We start from the raw sequence: 18,463 nt of genomic DNA on the forward strand, positions 1-18,463 counted from the left end.
TTTTTCTCTAGTAGAAGAGCCTATCTAAGATGGCAGCGAGAGTGAAGACAATGCCTAATAAGACCTTAAAGTTTTGTTTCATTTAGTTTTTGTATTTTATCTACATTTTTAGCTTACTTGTGATATGTGTTTTTCTGTACCTTGAAACAAATCAGCAGTTATCTAAGAACAATTATAATCCTTTTTCTTCCATAGCCCAAACAGAACATTAGAATTAGATACAGATATCTGTCTCAAGGACAGCATTAACTATGTACATCTAGCCTACTTTTGAACATACAATCACATATTTTTTTCAGTGTCACTGTGATCACCATGTTGTTATTATATTTGTATTTGCTTTCTAGCTAACCATACTATATAAGCAAAAACCTGCAAGTTACACAGTAATTAATCCTTGAATGACAGAGTAACTATAATTATGATCACAGGAACAAGTAATCTACAAGAACGTAATTACTCTGGGCTGTGTTCATCAGAAATCATCCATGAAAGCCTGTGGCAGCTACTGAAGGTCACGGATCATGGCTCAGTCAGGCTATTCATTTAAGCTTGGCGAGCTTTGTGTGTTCTCTCCTCACCTTTTGAACACAATTGTGTGCTAAGCATTGTACACTTGGCAACAGTAACAATTACTGTCCCATTTCTAAACCTTTGCCTACCTAGAAAAAGGGAAAAGCCTTACCCTGACATCCATAATTCTCTAGCTAAATCTAAGTCTGCCTTCAGATCTCATCTGGTCTTGGAAATGGCAATAGCAGACCTTAAGAAGAGGGCCAGACTACAATAATCAACTACAAACTTCTGTTTGAAGTAGATTATTTAGTATTGTCCTCAGAGGTGCATGGATACATACAGGCTATTCACATGCTTGGTAGGTTTTCCATCAGAGCTCATTAATGCATTGCAAATATCTCAGATTCTGTCCTCTTTCCACAGGTACCAGTTGGATCCACAGTACTGGCACCAAAAGCATTCACAAATAACATACACAAATAACATGGTCAAACAGAAGAGCTGACTTTAAGCCCAGTTTTGAAACTACACCTGCATAGCAGTAGAGATTTAGTTTAAAAGATTTAGACCCAGGACTTCTTTGAATTATAAACTTGGTCTTGTTACAATGATATAATCGAGTTATGTCCAGGTACACTGACTCCCCTGACATGAGAGAACATGTTCCTTCAATGCCGATTTTGAATCCTCATCTTTAAATAGAAATCCTATTGATGGAGGGAAAAGCTGCTATTAGATTGCTATGCTGTTTGTATAATCTATTTGCTGTAAAATGGAAAATGACCCAGGGAAATGAATGTGCTATGCAAGTCTTGGTAAGAAATCTCCAATAGGAAATGTTTATTTAAAGACAAATGTATTTCCTGCATGAGTGTCACAGATTTTAAAAAATCTAAAGCATATTTCTGCTTTGGAGCTGCCAGTTGCATGTGCTGTCCTTACTAATGTGAAGGCAATCCCAAAGAGCATGTTGACTAAAATCCTTTCATGTTTATATCACGTCTGCTGGATGTTTACACTGTTAAATGACATGCACCCAGAAACGTAAAAGAAATCAAGCAGTGATAATTTCACATTTTGGAATGGTGTTCGTAGGATCTGTTCTTAAATACAAAGCAGTCAGTCACTGACTAAAAGCATGAGAGATAAATTGGAAGGAATAAATAGAGAATATGAAGAATTTAATTTTTATATTGCTTGTGAATATACTCTGTTCACTAAACAAATCACAGCAAAAATAATTGTACTGCTGTGGAGGGTGCAAATATTTTAGTTTTCATGGCATTATTCTTATTGTTTAAGCTGTCAAGAAAAAGAATCAAGCTGATAGGTCTAGCAAGATTGTTTCTATCATTTACCTGCACCAGAATCATTTAAATTTTTCAGGTACTTGCTAGTAAGTGTTTGTGTGTGACCCAGATTTATTTTCTTCTTGGTGTCAGTACAGCCTTGGTTCTTGGTTCATATCAGCATAGACTGCTGCAGATTGGAAAATAACCTTTCCTCCATTTTTTCTATCCTTTCCCTCCCCCCCCCATTTCTAAGTAGACAAACCATTTCTTAGTAAACCAAGCAAGAATTTGAAAATTACTTGTGAGATACTGTTAACACATTACCATGCAAAGAGTACCATCATTTGGGCCATTGAAAATGTTCTATGGCATTGATCATATTTTGCAATTTGAACATTCGTAAAGAAATGGGTCAAATAAATATTTTCTGTAAGAACACTAAGAATACAAAAGGAGTTTTCTGCTAAATCATGCTAACTGCTATAAAAATACAGTAAATAGCATAGTGGAATATGAATAAGGGAATAATCCTATTCCTTATATCATCTATCAGATTAAAGATTAGCTAGCACTAAAGTGAAAACATAGGGAAAATATTTACATTTCAATTTTGATCACAAGATGTCTGTATAGCAATTGAATAAGTGAAAAGTTATCTGTGCGTTTAGAATATTTCACAAAAAAGGAAATGTAAAAACATTGGATAAAAATAGATAAATGGCAATTCCCTAGGTACATGAAAAGAATATGAGGGAAAAAAAAAGTAAAAATTGCCAGAAGGAACATCATGCACATAGGCAGGTAAAAAAACTAAATTACTTTTACAGACTGACATAAGCTGTAAGGAATTCAGTTTTTTTCTGTGGTGTCAGATACTGCTGAAATGTCCAAGACCATAGCAATCAATTGCAAACTGTGACTGATTAAGGATTTAAAGGAATTATAAGCATTATTCATGCTCTTCTTTCTTTTGTGGCCACCCAATTTGGCAGAAAATCAATTTCTTACTGCTTGAAACTCTAACATTTGGAAAGATATTTAAAGAATAGTTTTTTAAAAGTGCATCCTTTCTAAAATATAAGATCACAGAGATGTTGATTTCAACAAGGCTGTGTCAGTTTACATTAGTCAGATACATGACCCAATCTTTTAACATTTATTGAAAAATAAAACTTTGGAAATGTGGCCACAAGAAAGCTGATGTAGTGTTAACTCTCATAAAGACACTGAAAAACAAGTATGTAAACTAAGATGCATAAGCATACTCCCCACATATGAATCATTAGAAGACAGAAATTCAAGAATTTCAGGACTATAGTTCTGTGTTACCATTCACACTAAAACGTGATTCCAGCCAGATCTTTACCATAATGTCTTTAATATCCAGTTTTGGATTAAAGCAAAGCAATTTTCATTTTTTGACAGGTTACCAGATATGGGAACTAAATGGGAACTGTACTGAAGTTCTTCATTAAATCTGTGTAAATATTTCTTTCTTCTGATAGCAAAGAAAAGCTGAAATGTTGTCTTTGATTTAAAAAAAAAAAAAAAAGAACAACTTAATGTGCTAGCTACAAAGAAGGAAGATTCCAGGGCACCACTGCTTTGGGGTGACAACTTTGACATAATGTTTTCAGAGACTGGCACTAATAGCTTCCAGAAAACCTGGCCTTTCCCACCTATGTCACCCTGTTTTGCTCCTATGCCGCCCACTCCCTTATGTCAGCAGAAATGTTCACGCAATCAGTCCAGGTTGAAATCAACCTAGAAAAAATAGGTGCTGGAGAACAAAACTTTCTATTTTAGAAGGAATGGCAGGTTATGTACACTTAAAATAACTGTGTTACTTAAAAAATATGAGTAAGACACTGGGAAGCTCTCATGAACCCAGCAGAAGATACTCTACTCTCTGCTGTGTTCCAAGATCAGGTAAAACCTCCTCACCTGTTTTGTTTCCCTGACCTGCTGAGCTGCTGTAGCTGCTTCTGGTAAGCATTAGAACTAGGAAGGCTTGTTTCTTCCTCCAGTTCCTTGAAAGAGTCTTTTGTATGCCTTCTGCCTTTACCACATCATTAAGACCAAAAATCTCTTTTTGGGTTGAATTGAAAATATAGCACAGAGCACCCTGAACTAATTCCACTTAACCCTGAGTGTGCAAACAGATTTTATGATAAAATGATATTTTATGATTCTTCAAATGTCTGCAAATAAGATAATGATACTGTTGGTTGGAAAACACCCATTAAACAATTTTGAGCAGAAAAAAAGTGAATAATACATCAGATAGAAAGTAGTTAAACATAACAGATTTCTGCTTTTTTTTTTTTTTTTGTCTGGCAAGGTATGCTTACAAGTGGTATTTTTTGTGGGATTGAAGCTAGAAGAGAATTTAAAAAGAATGATTATAGAATATTTATTCAGATAAAAATAATGTAACTGCCACCTGCTCTGAACCACTGCCTGACCTCAGATTAGAAAGTCAGATTAATATCATGTAACTGTGGCACACAGAAAAATTGTGTAACTGGATATTAATTTACTTTGGAAAAGAGCTGGGGGAATACTTAACGTCTGCTCAGTAGACATGTCAGGTAGGTGAGTTGGTTAATTAAACAAATATTTGTAGATAATTTTTCAGAGATTGTCAGGAAAATAACGTATTGGCTCTTTTATTTGATGACTATTCTGTACACAAAATTTCTGGAACTGAAAATTATTAATAATTTGCTCAGTGATTGATGGGAAAATAAATACTGATTATATGAATGGACATTATTATTTGACTAACTCTGACACAATGAAAAGTTGTTCAACAGTCTTGGTTATCACTAACAAAGAATAAACTATTTGCAACCGCAAAAATGAGGAAAAGTTCATATGTTTATTTATAAAACCCAAGATACTTACTTTCAAATCCAGATCAGTCTGCATAATCTTTTTCCTTTTCTCTTTCTTTATTGGGCACTAGTTCAGATAATGTGCTTTTTCCATGAAGTATTATATCTGTCAAGGGATCTGACAGCAAACACTTAAAGGTCTAAGAATTCATAGAATTCATGTGAACTTATGTATTATATTTGAAACTTGTTAAGAAATATATTTATCTAGTAAAAAAGAAATTTGGACGTGTCACGTGCTTATAACCCTGAAGATGTAGTTGTCCTCCAGATGAAAATTCACATTCCCATTGTCTTGAGATTTCTCCAACTCAAAGTACACCAGCTCTCATGGTATAGGGTCATCTGAAATAAGCTCCTGCAAACATAGCTGACCTGGTTCCTCATATCCAGGTTGGTTTTCTTTTTTTTACATTGTGTTTTAAAATATAGTAATAAATAATAAAAATTTAGTTACGCCAGGTATTTACCAATCTAGACTTTTGTAGTGATATTTTTATTCCTTAGTGGCATGGAAGAGTAGAAAACAATAATTGTAGACCCAGACCTCAGTTGTCCTCCAATTAACAGTGAAATAGAAATGTGACTGTGTCAAGATACATGTGTCTATGTCCACTCCTTTATGTGTAACTTATTTCCAGTGATGAGTTATCATGACTTACTGTGTGATCTGCCAGTTCACCTCTCTGTCAAATGCTCTCCTGCCTCTAAGAAAAAAGGACACTGCTTAGTATAACCACTACCCTTAGAAGAAAACAGATGGCGTAGAGTAGGTGAAGAAAATTCACATTCCAGCTTTTTTGATATAGAGCGTGCAATAATAATGTGGGAAAAGTGGCTGTGCTGATGTGCGCAGTCCCACTCATATTCCTGACATGTTCGAGCCTCCTAAGACTTTGGTTTTGAATCTGACACATCTGCACTCAGCTGTCTGCAGCCAGTGAAACCAAAGGCCAGTTATGTTCCTGTGCATTTGTATTTCATATTAGGAAAATGGGTGTATTTAAAAATGGAGGAATTGTCAGATATGCTAGTTAGTAGTGTATGGCAGTCTTGAGAAGTTTTTTAAATGTTTTATTTTGTTTTAGTAAATGTTTGATAATTACCTGGAAAATTAATGCAGTATCTTTGAAGTTAAATGCTCCCTGCCTAAAGTCAATATCTGTGACTTTCAGAAAGTGATTCTGGTGTCTTTGAATGGTCTCTACAAAGGGGATACCATCTTTTATACTTCATAATAAACTACTAATATAATATATCTATAAGGACAGAGAATCAACATTTTTGACTATTATTATTCAATGGCTTTTATAGCCTTTTCTGTGATGAGAATAAACAGAAGATGTTAAGTGCTCCTGTATAGGCTTGTATTCACTGGTTTCCTAAGCTCTTGGGAAAGGTAGTAGTTTTAATTTAAATAATTTAGTACTAAGGTTACTGTGAAATCTATATCTGAAATGCAATGTGATTACATCTTGCCTATCTCCAAGAATTCAAAAGGATGAATTAAAATCCAAAAAGATAAGCTTGGGTTAAAAAAAAAAGAAAGAAAAAAGAAAAAAGGGGGAGAGAGAAATAGAGATAGAGACAGAGAGAGAGGGGGGAAAGTAACAAGTTAAAGAAACACAGAGATGTTTACGTTATTTTATTACCTTTCTAGCATTCTATATGATGAAATTTTCACTACTGATATGCTTAACTACATTTAGGTGTCATAATGTATCCAGCGCTCTGATAATTTAAAGTTCTTTGCATATCATGGACTTCAAGATTGACCCACTTCCCCCTTTTTTTTCTGTGTGCTCTTTTATCAATACAGATTTTGCATTTTTGTTTTCCATTTAATAAAAAACTTCATAGTCTTCTAGTGCATGAGGAATTAAAACATAAATAGAATGTGTTGAAGAAATTGTAGGAAAAAGAAAAGAAAAAAATCTTAGTAACATGAATAACCCTTTTATTTTGTAAAAAATGTTATGACTGAGTTGGTCAATGTAGGTTACGCCTGCTGATTGTTTCCTTACATTCCTGAAAGTCTTTGCATTTAAATGCATAAATGTGTTCTTCTAAAATTTGTTTGCTTTGCTGGAAAACATAGCAATGAGATAACTTCCCCAACTGGAGAAGTTAGTCTCTAGGAAACGATATGTATCTCCAGAATTGAATGGCTTTCCTCATTCTCACAATGATTTTCCTGTCCGGTGTTTATTTATGGTGTCTGCTTTCTTTCATCAGAACCTTCAATCCAGACACCTTTTGCTCCTTCATCTCAAAGAGAAATAAGGAAAATGAAATGGCACAGTAAGAGACTGTAGTGAATTGCTTTCCATAGCTTTAAGCACTTTCTCTGCAGAAAGGAGAGAGATTCCTGAGCTGTATAAGCTGAACTTCGAAGCAAATAATGTTCAATGGGTGGTAGTCAACCAGAAATACTGTAAAGTCTTCCTAAGGTATGAAGAAGTGTTTCTGAATCACAGAGTACACCTGAGCTTTGAAGAGACCAGTGGAGTTCATAATGTCCAAGCACAGTACTCAAGCAGGGCCACCTAGAATAGCTTGCCCAGAAATGTCACAAGAGCTTTTGAATATCTCCAGGGATACTGACTCCACAGTCTTTCCAGGCAACCTGTTCCAGCACTTTGTCATCCTCACAGTAAAAATGTGTTTCCTGATGTTGAAATGGAATCTCCACATTCCAGTTTGTGCCCAATGCTTCTTTTCCCATTGGTTGGCACCATGGAAAAACATTGTAACACCATATTTTTTCTCCTTTGGATCTAACATGCGAAAGAATGGATGTTCCCTTTTAAATCATATGTGCTATTGACTGCCTAGTTGATAGATGTGGCTTTTTAATTATTTTACCCAAAATAGTCTGTTCCCATATGCAGTTCTACATTCACTATTGTATTACTTCTGAGAACAGTACAAACTCTAGCAGGTCCTAGGCAGGGATTTATTATCCTGAATCAAATGAGGAAAAATACTGATAAATTCAGAAACATTGGCAAGCAAACACCATCCCTATGCCACACTGTTTTCTCACGTGCTTCTCTGATAATCATCAATTGATCCAAAATCAAATATTCAAAACAGAAAAAAGATCTGATTCCATAGAGTGGCGTTGCTTAGAGGAAGACATGACACTACATCACCCTAACCTGGTTGCTTCCATTTGCCAGTGACATGTTTATTCTTGTTCTGAATAATTAAAATGCTGGAGCTTCTGATGCTTTAGAGAGGAGATGGTTCCTCACCTGAATACAGCTCTCTCTTCTGATAAATTTTCTTCTGATTTTCACACTCCTTTGTACCAGACTAGATGATCACATTTTCTTCCTTGTTAATGCCTTTTGGTATCTCTAAGCATTTATAATGTGTCCAATTAGTTGTATAATGGCAAGCTATACAAATGCTGGGAGAGTATCTTTGAAATGAAAAATGGGAACTAGGCATTGATTTTCTGTAAAAGCACAGCACTTAACTGCACAACACTGTTCTCTCTCCTGGGCCAGATCCAGTGAGGATTTAGGCACCCAAGACAACACTTGGGTAGATGGAAATTATCGAAATGCATTCAGCCACTATTTAACCTTTAGAGAGCCTATATTCAATAAGGAACTCCCTGTTCCATCCTAAAATTTTCAAGCACGAAGACTTGTGCTTCTGTGGTTGTTCAGTCCAACTGAAGTCTATCTAGTCCTCTTATGCAAGTCTTTCTCCCTTCCACCCTTCCTTCCTTCCTCCCTTCCTTCTCCAATTCTGCTCTGAATTTATTTTTTTTTTTCCTGAACATTCCATCTAGCATTATCCAGTGGTTGTTACTTGGTGCTTTTGATCTTATTTGGATATCTTTTTCTGGAGCATTTCATGCTTTTGTAGTATATCTACATGATATTGAATTATAACAGAAATTGAACAGTAGTTTCTGTACTTGTTTGTTTTTTGTTTGAATTCTTACTAAGTCTTGTTACAAATGTCTGTCTCCACAGATTTTTCTTTCTTCTGATAGATATGTCTTTGAAATGGCTTTTATTTTAGGCTATTAACTTGTAGCTTTTAAGTTTAATCATAATTGTTTTATTAATAGACGTCTCCTCTCCCTAGGTCAATATATATACAATTTCTTTTCCTATAATAATTTTTTTTTCTTACTCATTAGCAGTAAAATGCAAATGCTTATGTTTCTCTGGATAATCTTAAACAATCATGTTTCATTTAGACATATCACTAATCTTTATTCATGATTTTAGTCTGTCTCCATGAAAGCTACTTCAGGTGTTACTTGATGAAGTGCTTTTTAAAGGGCCTTTTAAAATTCAAATATACTGTATCAACTGTCTCACTTTTCTCTATTTACACTGCAACTCCATCAGGAAAATAATCAACTTTGATAAAAGTTCTTGTTTGCAAGCATATTTGGAATATAGCTTATAACATAATAACCTTGCTAAGCCAATTGTGTTTTCAAAGACACTGTTGAATACTGAGTGAAAAAACACTGAACTTTTGCAGTTGGGAATGTTGTGTGCAACAGAAAACTGGCTATTTTACAATGTTTAATTCAAAATACAGCTGTTACCCCCAGTAGACTGTGCTATTACTTTGTCAGGGATCATCAAACAAATATTTTGAATAGAATTGAGCGTCTGGGCTGTTTCCAGAAAGCTCAGTTTGACTGATTGCTATTACTCATTGATATATGATTATTTTCATAAGTCATATTTCACCAGCAGATATAAGCAAATGTCTCATTCTTTAGGATTACCTTTCTACAGACTGGGAAGGAGTTTGTCTTTCGTAACTCTTCCAAAACATCTGAGGATCAGCAATGTACTTTCACACAGTGGGCAGTGTGTTATGGATTAAACACTGTTATTATTATGGGAATTAGTTGTTGGCTGTTTTGTTTTTTAAGACAAAAACCTCTATGGTGACTTCTTGTTAAATCATTAGTTTTCTGTAGATAACACTGAACTGAAATCTCCATACCAATGTAGCATGAAATCCTGTCTGTAATCAGACAATAAGTAGAGTTGTTTATTGGGTCTTTTTTTTAATACAGAGTCCTTCCACTATCTGCTGTAGCATTTGTCCTTCAGTCATTTTTGTTTCCTTCTTAAGAAGATGATCCTCCTCCAGCAGGGGTCAATTAAATCTGTCTATTTACCATGAAGTAAATGAAAAAACAATCCCCTCAGAAATCATAAAGGATATTCTTTCTTTATTCTCCTGCTGCTTCAATCTATGGTTTTCGCCCTTCATAACTCTTCTGTTTATTGTTTCAGTTTGCAACTGTTCCCTTATGCTGCAGCTCATTGATTTTGCTTCCTTCTCACAGTAGCTTTATTGCTCAAACACTGTTTTCCTTTCCAGAAAGGAAAGAGGTATTTTGCTATGCAAACAGCTTGGCTGTTGAATTTGATACAATAGTAGTCATCAGCCCTCCACTCAGTGAGGTTAATATCCTGCAAATTCCAGGTTTAGCCTACCATCATCCACTGTCATGTCTGTGGCTTATGAGGTGATCACATTTTATTTGCTGGACTTATCAGAGTTTTCTTCTTCTGGTAATTGCCTGACCTGCTACGATTTCTGTTTGCAGTATTTACTGACTCGCAGATCTTTTTTTGCTTACTTTCTTTGCTCATTGTTGTCAGTAGAGGCTCACTGACATTTTCTTTGGCCAGTGCCCACACACAGACCTTTCAGTAAAGCTACCCATATCCTAATGAAGGGCACTTTGATCTCTGTAAGGCATGTGGTTTGTATAGCATTTGGGGGAAATATCTTAAGATTAATGATATGTTTTATGTGGTAGTGTACTGGTTTTACTACATATTTAAACTAGAAAACATCTACTTTCTTTTATATCCCATGACAGTAATATGTTTCTGATGCAAAAACAAAACTGAGCTAGTTTTATAGCTTGTGAAATGAACAAAACTTGCTTGGAAAACCCCTCCCCCTCAAGATTAATTTTGTTTCAGAATATGCTTATGTTTATTCTTGTACAGCAAAATGCAAAGTAAATGCCATTAGTGCCTTTACACACTGTGCTCTATGCAATTTATGCTTAGCAGCAACAGACTTCAGCAGTAAGTGGCCACATAGTGAGATGAACAGTTATATAACCAAATACAGTAATTGGATGCTATTAATGAGATTTTGGGATAACACCATTTTTTAGCCCCAGACATAGATTACTTTTTATAATCTCAATTAATGCTATATACACTCTTTTAACAATGTATAATTATTTTCCTAATCTCTAGTAACTTCCGGTAACACTCTACAGAGTCCTTGAAACAAGGACCTTTCTGATTTACTCTGATTTGCAAAACTACCTGAAATTATGTAGCACAAATATGGATTTTTAGCCTGCACCTCTGCATATGGATAGGTTAAAACTTGTGTTAACTTGTAGGCAGCTCTTAGAAAAATGGTACTTTTCAGAGTCCTAATTTTTTTCCTTTTTTTTTTTTTTTTCTTTATTCACCCCATTCCTGAGAATAAGTGGTTGTAACCCTAGAAAGGGTTGGCTTCTTTTATCACACTGCTCTGATAGTCTAACTGGCCAGAAGCCAGACCAGAGCAGAAACAAACACCTGTTCATAGTTCACTTTTCCTCGCTATCAGCATACAGAAGTGAAGAACCAAGAGCTGAGATTAGGCCTTGCTCCAGACCCTGATCCTTACGGCATTATCCAGCACAGCAGCCCTCATTTGTCTCTCACTGATGAGCTCAGGAATTGATCTGGGATTTTGGTGGGTTAAAAAGTCAGCTCCAACATCCACCATGGACAAATAGCAGAATATGCAGCAATGTAGAAAAGCGAGGCTTCCACTGAAAGCCGTGGCCTGGCTGTGTGAGTGAGAGCACAATGTGACCTGATTTTCTGGGTAACTTCAGTGCTCCAAATGCAGTCAGCAGGAGCTGCAGGTGCTCAGCACTTTGGAAAGCCAGGTATCAGGGAAAGAAGCTGAACTTGCAAAGCATATTTATAAAAATAATGCTAGTTGACTTGTGTTCAGATAAACATCTCAAATTGTGTTCTATTTAGTGGTATTTTAAGGAATTCATACCAATAGCAACCTAATACAGCTGTGCAGTGGAAAGAAAGGATTTCAAGAAATTTAAGGTTTGTTTGTTTGTTTGTTTGTTTGTTTAATTATTTCCTATTTTCTGCTTAAATAATTTCAGTCTATCTGATTGGCTGACCTTTTTTTTTTTAACTAAAGTCTGGGTCTACAGAATTTAGTGTTCACAGCAAACAAACTGCTAGCAGAAAATCCTGGAATTTTGTATAAAAGAACACTTTGTATTAGGACCTTGCAAAAGTGGAAAAGCTATCTTTATCACTTGAAAACTGAAAGAGTCTTGTTTTACCTGCCTTACTAAGACTGGTTCTTTCTAGCCCATGAAGACGCTTTCTCTAAATAAGCCATCCAGTTCACGAGCACTCCATTTCCTCGAGCATTTTAAATGAAGGGAGAATTTAAACAAAACAATTTAAAATAGGTATATGGCTACAGGCCTGCTTCTTTGTGAATGATGTCATGCAGTCCACATCCATGGGGGCTGTCAAGACCAGGCTAGATAAAGCCCAGAGCAACCTGGTCTGAACTCAAGACTGACCCTGCTTTGAGCAAGAAGCTGTACCTCCTGAGGTCCCCCATGACCTGAATTACTATGTGATTCTGTAGTTCTGGATTCTTGCTTTTAAAAATTCTTGTGCATCTGAATGACAGCATGGTTTTGTAAAAACTGCTTCTCATGCTACATTCTTCCGCATGTGCCAGGGAGGGCTGGCTTCAGGAGCTCCTGCTTTCCAAGAAGTGAGATTCTTTTGGTTTTTAGCTCATTAAAAGCAAGATGCAAGACATAAACTGTAAGAAGTTATGTAAAACTTCAGCGTTATTAATATACCAAAGCCAAACTTTTCTTGTATTTCAAACATACAGTATACCAGTGATCCATGTTAACAATACAGTTATATTTCAAGCTGTCTCTTCTTATTACCTTTGAATCAGCGTATTATTTGTATATTTTATATTGTATTGGAACTATCTGCAAAATCTGAAATGGAAGAAATAGATTTCAGAAGAAAGTAGTGGAATGTTACATTATGTTTTTTAAAAGTTTTTAAAAACTTTTTTAACTTGAGACTATCAGAAGCAAAATGTCTCAATTCTTCTCCAAATGAGAAGTTACCTCAAAGTAAAAATTTCAGGGGGTTAATTTAAAGTGCATGAGCTCCTCTGTGCTAACTCCTTTTGTGGATTTTCTTAGCAAGTAATAAGTGTGAAGTAATTTATTCCACTTTTGAAAAGTTTGTTAATTTCACAGCTTTGCTTTTGAAATGGATGAAGTTATCTCACGTTCACTGTGAGCATCTCCAGGAGTAACTGGTGTGTGGCAAATTCACAAACTCCAATCAATGTTTCTGTATAAAAAAATATCCTGCATGTATTTTGCAGTATTAAGACACGTTTTAGAAAGACATATATAACCAAGTTCAAGACAGAGGAATGGTCAGTGTCACCTTAAACATCTTCCAGTGGCTGTTCCCGAGGCATGAAGCAAGTCTTCTTGAGATTCAGGATTGCTCCTGCTCCAAGTCTGCAGTACATCTGAAACACCTTATGCTGAGAAACAAGAGAAAAGTGAGAAATGTTAACTTGATTTGAGTATCCAGTCCTAGTCTTCTTCTGCTTCTGTGTAGATTCCTGCCTCACTGATTGCCACAGCAAGACTCTCAGTTCATTTATAAAACTTCCCCAAATCTTCAGTCCTTAATCAGCCTTTTTTGAGCTAAAAGTTTTTTTCTGACCTAAGCTGGAATACTCACTATACCATTTTTCCATACAAAGATTTCAGAATTTTCTGTCTCTCACAGCCAAAAATGCTGTGAAAACAGTCTTTTTCTTGTTTAATGTTGTTTTGGCACTTGTAGTCCAGACTGGAACCGCAGTGGGCAGAAACTCTGGGGAACATCTAGCTATAATTTATGAATCTCTAAAAAGAATTATTTCAGGTGAAATGATGATTTTCTTCATAAAACACTTTGTCTGTCCTAATTTCAAAAATCGTATGATGGTTAAGATTAGAAAAAACAGGTAAGCCATAATGGTTCAAAAGGAATGATCAAAATGCTTGTATTTTAAATCTCAAGGATTTAAAATATGGAAGATTTTTTTTTTGCAGTGTGTGTCTATGCAGTGTGTGTACAATTTTTACTTGGTGGGATTCTTGCACGAATAAAAACTAATACTTGTAATGAATTTACAAGCTAGAAGTTTAGTCTGCTTCACAGCAACAGGATACTTGAGTGGAGCCAGGACTACTATAAAACACCAAGAATGAAGTATCCAAAAGTCATTACTATGGATGAAAAATCACGAAATAATGGAAAGAAAAAAACAGTTGTCTCTATGCAAATATTTTTGAATATTATTCTCTAAAAGCTAAATAATTTAACTGCAGATGTAATCTGAAACTCTCACATAACCATATCACTTCAGGATTGAGAGCTCTGAAAAGCATGGCTATCACCCAGAGCAAAATTAGAAGAGCTAAGATATTGCATATTCCTGATAGTCAGGTAAATACATGGCAGAGATTCCACAGGGTGGAATTCTGCAACAGATGAACAGTGCCTGTGTCTGTACTGCACCAGTGAAGGAATGGACGTCTCAAATTATTTACAACTGTTGTAGGTCTGGAACTGGAAACTGTCTGCCCAAGCTCATATGAAGCTGACATTTATCATCTCAGGTGTAGCAGACTGAGACCCAAGCTGCAACAGCACTGTTCTGTGTGTGCATTCTGATCTTGCTATCATGTCAACATCTGTTATGTCATATATACGTATTGTATGTAGTATATAACTCAAATTCAAATAATCAAATATCAAGTGCCTGAAACATTTGAGGGGTTGTTTCTTTCTGAAGCTTTTAATCATTGAATATAATGTTGCTGTTCTCTTGATTTGTGCAAAACAAAATCATGAGAGGGACAGAGGAATTCTGAATCTAAAGATCTCTGTAAATGAAGACATAAAAATGAGGCCGGAAGGATGATCCTTAAGGAAAATTTCAGGAAAATAAATAGAGAAGGTATTGGAAATAAATAAATGAAGATAAACATACTGAAAACTGAATGCTAGTGTAAGTTTTGAAGTTCAGAACTCTGAACAGGGTAAATTTCAAAAAGTATCTGTTTGATTAAGTCAACTGTAGTGGAAAAAATATACGTTATGACACATCAGAAATGCCAAGCTAAGTACAATAGGAATAAAAATGGCAAGAAGCTTACTATTGTATACTTTGATTAACATTGCTGTTTTTTTTTTTGTATTTACTTACATTACACATACAAAATAATCTAATATTATTTTGTAATAGAGGCAATTCAGTTAACATATGAGAAAGGTACAAGCAAGCAGAAAAAGTAATGCTTGACAGTATGACAGGCAGCAGTCTTGAGACACAAGATACTTAAACTCTGTCAGCGTTTTGTAGGTGTCACTGACGACAATTTTAAAGGCAATCTGTGACTTTTGCAGGTATTTATGGGTGGGTTACACTGCAAGTGGGAATGGAATGTTTGGGAGTGCTAGGTCATGAATTGAGGGATTCAGGGAGGGGGGTGATTGCATGTGTAGTAGGAAAGAAAGACGTCTATACTGTGCAACTTGAGAGGAGAGTGACAGACAGGTTTTCGCTGTCACTTCTAAAGACTTACAACCCCTGGCCAATGCATCTCAAATGTACAATGTCACTAGGCATACTTCTCAGGTTAGCCCATGTGATGGGTACTCAGTCTGAACACCTACATTAACCCCATTTACAGCATCTCACTGGTAAGCAGTATTTATGTCATGACATCATTGCTAGTTTCATAGCAATCCAGGGTTATTTCTGGGAATATCTCTATTTTTTTATGCTGTAACACTGTGTTGTTAATTGTTTTTGTTGTTGTTTGTCTTTTTTTTTTGTTTGTTTTTGTTTTTTTGAATTTTGTTTTTTCTTCTGTTAACTGCATTGAAAGGGACATTCCCTCTTGGGAATGTACAAAGGTACAGGTTTTCATAGGACCACTATATCAAGATGAGTTAATTTCTGCCTGGATTCATGTGGACATTCATTCCTAGTGTTCCCTAGCTCATTTGTAGCCAAATTACATACATTCTTCCTCTCTGCTTTCAGGTCAAATATTTTCCTTCCTGATGGCTGTTCTCCAGTTTTTCTTTCCTGGGCAGCCACAAGACCTTCCCACTCAGCACCCTTTAGCAGGGAACCAGCCTCAAGCTCTGCTGACAGTATGCCCTCCCTGTCCCCTACTGCCACCTACTCCACAAGGTGCCCAGAATTTAACCTCTGAGCATAGCCTACATTTCCATGGGTTCTCACCCTGCAGGGGAGCTTGGGAACCTGTGAGCACCAGCTAATGATGTTTAGACAGTCTGGGAATATGTCAAGTGCAAAGAATGTTTAGTGCAGTGCAAAGCTCCACATGCACAGTATGGACATACAGTCCTCAAAAAAGAGGGTAGGGCTTCCCAACAGAGCTTTGTAAATTTACCCACAACATTCAAAAAAAAAGTTAAAGGAATTTACAATGAAGACAACTTAATTGTCATTATTTTTTGAGTCTAATCCTACTAATGAAACAGACACAAAATAGAAAATACTTTAAACTGTGAGCTCTTTTTATCTGTGATGCTAATAGGGACACATTGTACACTTCAGTTTTTTTCCAGTCGTTTGCTCCTAGATAAGCAGTCTGCTATTACTCTCTGGTGGCCCTGTCTTCAGGGACTATTTCTGTCCGGCACTTGGGAGAGTGCATTATGAGATGTCAGCATGTGTGAGCAGAGATAGTATGGCTTGTCATGTACAGATAGGCCATATTCTGCTATAAAATGATGGCTTTGTCTTTTATCACTGTCACAGTCTTACTTAACAAGCTGTGACTCTGTGGTTCGTCACGAAGAAAGCTGTCATCCCAAGATACGTGCCTTGAATGTCCTTTCATCTTCTGCGCAGGTAGAATCTGCCGTGTGACATCAAGCAGAACAGTAACTCCAGATGGACTCCACCAGTGCAGCACTATATTAACAAAGGGCTCTGCTGGCACAGAGCCAGGCTTTGCACCTTAGATTAGATTACAGGGATGAGGAAAACATATGTAAGCTTTTAAACAAAGCAAGACCAAGTAACATGTCATAAATATAATTAGAAAAGGAAATGTTAGTAATCCATTGTGTTTAAGTGATAATTTATTTATCGTAGTGTTATTCTGAGCAACGGATAAATCAATTAGAGTTGCTTTGGAAAGCAAATAAATAGTGTTGGTCCAACAGAGTGATGACAGACAAAGTGTTTTGAGAAACCCAAAAGTTCTGTAGCTGTATTTCTCCACATAGTTATGTTTAGGTTAAAATCTCCATGACTGCCGGCCTTCAATAGCGATTCTCCTAGATCTTAGTGCTTACATTCCTAAGGTCACTGAACAAAGAAACATTGTCCACTGCTAGGATCAGAGACAAACGCATCAAGAGAGAAGCCCTCAGCATTTCCAGAGGGCATATACATTAAATAGGTATACAGGGTGTTCAGAGAGTGCTTTGCACCAGAGCCTGCAGGTCAAAATTTTTCTGGCAGAGGAATAAAGACCTATTCTGCTCACTTCAGCATTTTGTATGGCCATGGGACATATTATACTGCCAGAGTTGTGATTCTGCAGATCAGATTAAGTACTTTGTGGACATTAAAGTATGAATATTTCATGTGAGCTTTTACAGAGCTGAATTTAAACTAAGGTGCTGAAGTACTTCTCCGCATTTCTCTTTCCTTGGGTTTTTGTATTTTTAAACTTGCCTTCCCTTGCATAAAGTCAGTCTTCCATTGGGCTGTTTTTTAATTGTGTAAATGGGAAAATCAGAAATATTAATCCTCACGAGGTGTGGGCTTCCAACCCCAGTGCAGTAAAGAAAGGGGAAGGAGAAAGAGGCATTTGTCAGTTCGCAGACATCTTCTGAGGGTGTAATATTACAAGGAATAGTAGTTTGGGGAGTAGTATGTCCATTGATGGAAAAGTGCAGTATTCACATATAACAGCGCTGCCTGGAATTGAGGAATGCCAAGGAAACCTGTGTGGACATGTTACAGTAAATGTGTCTGCTTGGCTGTTGCTTAAAAATAGAAAAGAGGGTGTTGAGTACATAGAAACTGATGTTGATGAATTTCTGACCTCTTTATTTTGAAAAAGTGTCATCTCCTTCTGCCTGATTCTGAGCTTTCTCACCCCCACCAGTGCTTGACATTTGAAACAAAATATAACTCCTTGGAACTACAGTTACAGTCTTTCATCAGATAATATTTCTCAATTCAGGCTTCAGGCATGCTTCTCACTAGCTACCGCTTTTAGATATACTGAACATTGGTACCACTGAGCACAAATATGGACTGTACAGGTCATTTTGGCTCCTTATCTGTCATGGAAGGAGGGAAATGAGACAACTGTTTATTTTTTTCAGTCTAAAGTCTGTGCTCAGGTGAATGTGGGTGGGCAGTGAATCCAATTTTCCTATCTCAGATGTGCTCCCAGAGGGATACCTGGCTCTGAGGGTCCCATTCAATTTGCTCTTGTGCTTAAGGTAAGCCCCACTGTACATTCTGGATCACTTTGCCTCTCCCTGTTCAAAAATGCTTGTATTATATATATGCATTAAGAGACAGTTAAACTCCAAG

The sequence above is a fragment of the Lagopus leucura genome, unplaced genomic scaffold, assembly GCF_019238085.1.
Source record: "Lagopus leucura isolate 7727_CA_CO unplaced genomic scaffold, USGS_WTPT01 Super-Scaffold_100012, whole genome shotgun sequence".
Classification (NCBI taxonomy): Eukaryota; Metazoa; Chordata; class Aves; order Galliformes; family Phasianidae; genus Lagopus; species Lagopus leucura.